The following is a 6,133-nucleotide window of genomic DNA, read 5'->3' as shown; positions in this document are numbered from 1 at the left end:
GCCCCGGGGCCTTTACCCGTGCTTTGGAATATAAAAAGCGCGTGAAATGATTCAAGAGAAGTGAAACGGAGGTCAAAATGGGAGAAAAAGACAGCATTGGGTTCCGGATTGATTACTTGGCTTGGTAAGTTATGAAGCCTTTTTTTTTTCCAAGAGTGAGTTTTGGCGGAGACTTTTCAAGGAATGAGCAAAGTGGCCCCTGGCCCAGGGCCCCAGCCTTTCAGGGCCCCAGATAAAGCCAGCCTTTCACTGCAGAATCTTCCCTTAACGCCCTTGAACATTTCCTAATAGCGATTTTTAAGGAATCGCTATTAAAGACTCGCAAAACGGGATTCATGTAGAAATTGCAATATTTTTTGCGATTGTACTGCTTCCTTATTTTTTGCGATTCTACTGCTTCCTTATTTGCGATTCGCTAATTGCGCATCGCAAATAAGGAATGGACTTCCCATTCATTCCTATGGGCCTAAAGGCCCTTAGGAATGAATGGGGAGTCATTCCTTATTGCGAATAGCAATTAGCGAATCGCAAATAAGGAAGCGATTTCAAGGGTGCCGGGGTGTCCAAAGGACACCCTGTAGCACTCCTGAAATGGATAATGTACACTGGTGTTGCGCACATACATGTCCCAAGGACATGTGTGTGTAACACACAACTTAGAAAAATGCACTGAAGGGCATTTTTCTAAGTTTTCCCTATTTACCACATAGTTAGACTTGGCGGTAAATAGCGGCCCCAGATTGCGAATTCGCAATTTTAAAATAGTTCATGAATTGCATTTAAGGAATCTCAAATTGAGATTCCTTAAATGCAATTATTCGCAATTTAGCGATTTCTAGATTTGCGATGTTTGCATTTGGGATGATGAATCCGAAATGCAAAAATAGCGCTCGCAACGGGCCAGATTCTTAGAATCTGGCCGTTTGCGAGCCGATTTCGGCTTCATGAATCTGGCTGTAAGTCTCATGGGGTTGTTTTTGTGTAGAAAGAGGCAATTCTGCATGCAATGCAGGCTCTCTTGCATCATGGTACAACGGTGTCAGAGTTGGCGCTAGACAGGCAAAAGGGCGCCAGCGGAGGGGAAGGGACAGGGATTCTCCGTACTGCCTTAAATACAGCACATTCCTGCCCTGTCACTGTAACGCAGGACAGCGCAGCAAAGGTGACAGCTGCACGACCTGACCTCCCTACAAACAGGCCCCTGAGCCCTTTGCACAGTAAGCACTGGCTACTGGGAAAGCCTCCTGAAGCCGTCTCATCCCATGCGAAAGACAGAGGCGGCTGGTGATCTTTGGAAGTGGTGGGGTGTAATATTTAGCCTGAATTTGAGTGAGTGAAGCGAGCAAAACTGACAACTTCTTCTTGGGTTTGACACCCTCCCCCGAGCCAAATTTGAAAGATGGATCAAATATAAAATTTTACAGCAACATTTTCACATACATTTGGTCAAAAAACATATGCTATAAAAAACATTCTTTAAATATTCACGCCCTTTCATGGTGTGCTTAGACAACAAAGCCTGGCACTCCCTGGAGTTGACAGTATTTTTGCAAAGAAATATGCCATGGACACACCCAAATGTGAAAAATGATTTCTTTTGTGCCTGAGCCAGCACGTAGTCATGTGTGCCTACCATCTGGCACGGATTCCTCCTTATGCCAACAATTACCTACAATAGGTTAGTGCCTGAACTTTGCTACATAAGAGGTCCACATACCGGGATAACACTTATGTTACCTTGTATAAGGGACGGCAGATATTTTGGTATGGTTGCCTCAGTCCCGTATATAAAATTGCTCTTCCAAATGCGGGATGAACTGTCTCTGGTGTGCCAGTGGCAGCATTTTGCCAAGGGTCGCCATTCACCGAGTCTGTCCTCAAGCATTTCAGTGACAGCAGCTACCTCTACGGCAACATCAGTGTTCTGCCACTGGTCTCATAGATTCTACAAATGACATGCAGAGTTCCAGCACTGGCCTTTTAATTAGGGGTGCACGGAATTTGCGTAGTCGCGCTATGTAAAGCTCCGCGAAATTTTAAAAAATCTCCGCAAGCACGCAAAAGTTCTGCAAACACGCAGAATTGCTTGTTCCGCCCATTCGCGATGCTTTTTTCCTGTTTGCTTGCTTGAGGAGAACTATTTCATGAACATGCATTTTGAAAGCGTGAACAAGCAAAAAATTCTGCAAAGCCACAGATCGTGGAATTTTTGGCAACTCTGCGTTCTCCGCGGAACTCAAAATTACCCAAATTCTGCGAGCGGAACAGAATTTAACGCCCAGGACTAATTTTAATGTGGGTCGTCCATATGCCAAGAATTAATGTTAGAATACCACTGCCGAGTTTCGCTTCTACTATGAAAGGGCCAATAGTTTGTCAGCTGTGAACTTATGGTAAAATATAGCCCGTGTATGCCAGTGCTATTATTTTCCAATGGCTGTCTCTGTAAGCCAAGAATTACCTACAGTATGCCAGGAACAATAGTAGACTTACAAGCACAACATCACAGTCTCAACCTCTTAAGATCACCTATATTCACTCACTCTCTCACTCTCTCACACACTGGCTCACTCACATACTCACAATAACTCTCACACTTCATCTCAGTTGCCGTTTCTCACATATATAGTCAATCACTCACACTCATCACTCACTCACTCTTACTCATTCTTTCACTAATTCTCACTCATTCATTCTCATTTGCACTCACTATCGGTCATTCTCATTCACACCTGCTTTTAGTAGCTCTTACACTCACCTCAGCCTACTTTCCGCCATTTGGGATACTCCGGGCTCTCCAGAATGGACAAAGGGCGTGCTGTCAATTCCACCACGGGAGGCTGGTATCACAAGATGGGAGCATCTAATCCACGAAGGTCACTTGATCACAGGGGAAATGTGCAAACAAATGACAGACTATACGGTCTCAAGATTCAAGTTTCTCCAACTACAGAGCTGGTACCGTGCTCCAGTGGAGAAGTGTGGCTCACTGGTTAGAGGAGGTAGACCCTGAAGCAGAGGTCAGACCCGGGACCAGGGTTCAATTCCCGACGCGGCAGGGTCTTGAGCCCAAATATCCACGGACTCGATAGTTCTCGTTTCGGTGCCTACTCGAATCACGGGTTCACACTCTGCAGCTCTGGGCATTAGCCTGCTTAATCTCCACTACGCCCCCCCCCGCGGCGGGATGCCTGGCTTTCACCTTGGGGATGACCACTACGGGTATCTCACAGGGAAAAAAGCCAGGACGGGTTCCCAAGGCAAGCGCCGAGATGCCTACGGGTAATCGAGCGCTATATAAGAACGCATAATAATAATAATAATAATAATAATAATAGGAGATCAAAATGAACTTGAAGATAGACTTATGCAAGGGACCGTGGCGAAGAAAGAAATAGCCACGTGGTATAGGCCGATGATCGAGCAGGAGGACGGAGTATTCACCTTGCCAGTGGAGTTGTGGGGAGGATGCTTGCCAGAGATTTCGCTGGAGTAACAATGGCAAGTATCCTTGGGCCATATGTATCAAGCAAATTCACATTCCCAAAGGCCGAAATTTGCAGAATGCGAATTTGCTAAATGGTATGTATAAAGCAAAATCTGGTGCAAAACAAGGAATCGCAAAATTTGCAATTCCTTATTTTACAATTGAATTTAAGGAATCGCAAATTTTACGATTCCTTAAATGCAATGTATGAAGCAAAAAATTTTTGCAAAATGTCCGTAAGGAATCGCAAATTACCATTCCTTGAAAAATGCACATTTTTGCATTTTGGAAAGTGCCATGTGACGCACATACATGCCCTTAGGGCATGTATGCTCGCCACATGTGCACCCATGCATATTTCAGGGCTGCAACAGGGTGTCCTTTGGACACCCCTGCACCCTTGAAATTATTCTCAATTTGCGATTAGCAATTTGCGAATCGCAAATTGAGAATAACTTCCCATTCATTCCTATGGGCCTCCTGGCCCGTAGAAATGAATGGGAAAGTATTCCTTAATTGCGATTCGCAATTTGCTAATCGCAATTAAGGAATTTTAAGAAATCGCAAAAAAAATGCGATTTTGTACATACATACCTATATGCAATTCTCAAATAGCGATTTTTCAGGCTGATGATACATATGGCCCCTTGTCTATGATGTACAACATAGTAAAACCGGCATATCTGAGGAGAAGCCTTGTCTGGCATGAGGAAGATCCAAATCAAGGTCAGCGTTTTGCTGATTATCTGTGGATGTTTGGACCCACAACTAAAAATTGGCAAAAACTACGCAAAGCTGGTATTCTCTGCCTTACTACTGGCACGCAGAGTGGTCTGCAAGCAATCAGTGGCCTTTAATTGCTGTGTGTTTCCGCTGCTCCCTTATCTCACTCTGTCTGATCTCACTGCACCCTCCTTTCACCCCTCCCCCACTTACAGTCACCGGGCTCCAGCCTTTTAACATTTTTTTTACATAAACTCTTTGTATCATCATAAATATATATATATATATATATATGTATATTTCAAGGGGGAAAAAATGTGGCAATTGTTCCCTCCTCTTTTAGCCACCAATTAATAATTTCTTCCTTTAGAAATTGTGATGGATTTTACATCGAAACAATATACGTGTAATTTACGGACCTTGGACGTTTCGCTTCTGTGAGGCAATTGACATTTCATTTTATTTGAAATTGTTTTTATAGAATGCAGTTCAACGCACTGTGACGTCATGGACATTTCATTTTATTTTAAATTGTTTTTATAGAGTGCAGTTCAACGCACTGTGACGTCATTGACATTTAATTTTATTTTAAATTGTTTTTATAGAGTGCAGTTCAACACACTGTGACGTCATTGACATTACGTTTTATTTTAAATTGTTTTTATAGAGTGCAGCTCAACACACTGTGACGTCATTGACATTACATTTTATTTTAAATTGTTTTTATAGAGTGCAGTTCAACACACTGTGACGTCATTGACATTACATTTTATTTTAAATTGTTTTTACAGAGCGCAGCTCAACGCACTGTGACGTCATTGACATTTCATTTTATTTTAAATTGTTTTTATAGAGTGCAGCTCAACACACTGTGACGTCATTGACATTTAATTTTATTTTAAATTGTTTTTACAGAGCGCAGCTCAACACAGGGTGACGTCATTGACATTTCATTTTATTTTAAATTGTTTTGATAGAGTGCAGCTCAACACACTGTGACGTCATTGACATTTCATTTTATTTTTAATTATTTTTATAGAGTGCAGCTCAACACACTGTGACGTCATTGACATTTCATTTTATTTTAAATTGTTTTACAGAGCCCAGCTCAACACACTGTGACGTCATTGACATTTCATTTTATTTTAACTTGTTTTTACAGAGCGCAGCTCAACACACTGTGACGTCATTGACATTTCATTTTATTTTAAATTGTATTTATAGAGTGCAGCTCAACGCACTGTGACTTCATTGACATTTAATTTTATTTTAAATTGTTTTTACAGAGCGCAGCTCAACACACTGTGACGTCATTGACATTTCATTTTATTTTAAATGGTTTTGATAGAGTGCAGCTCAACACACTGTGACGTCATTGACATTTCATTTTATTTTTAATTATTTTTATAGAGTGCAGCTCAACACACTGTGACGTCATTGACATTTAATTTTATTTTAAATAGTTTTTACAGAGCGCAGCTCAACACACTGTGACGTCATTGACATTACATTTTTTTTTTAAATTGTTTTTATAGAGTGCAGCTCAACGCACTGTGACGTCATTGACATTTCATTTTATTTTAAATTGTTTTTATAGAGTGCAGCTCAACACACTGTGACGTCATTGACATTTAATTTTATTTTAAATTGTTTTTACAGAGCGCAGCTCAACACACTGTGACGTCATTGACATTACATTTTATTTTAAATTGTTTTTATAGAGTGCAGCTCAACGCACTGTGACGTCATTGACATTTCATTTTATTTTAAATTGTTTTTATAGAGTGCAGCTCAACACACTGTGACGTCATTGACATTTAATTTTATTTTAAATTGTTTTTACAGAGCGCAGCTCAACACACTGTGACGTCATTGACATTTCATTTTATTTTAAATTGTTTTGATAGAGTGCAGCTCAACACA

Source organism: Lissotriton helveticus, chromosome 4_1, assembly GCF_964261635.1.
Source record: "Lissotriton helveticus chromosome 4_1, aLisHel1.1, whole genome shotgun sequence".
In the NCBI taxonomy this organism is placed as follows: domain Eukaryota; kingdom Metazoa; phylum Chordata; class Amphibia; order Caudata; family Salamandridae; genus Lissotriton; species Lissotriton helveticus.
This window is presented reverse-complemented; position numbering follows the sequence as displayed.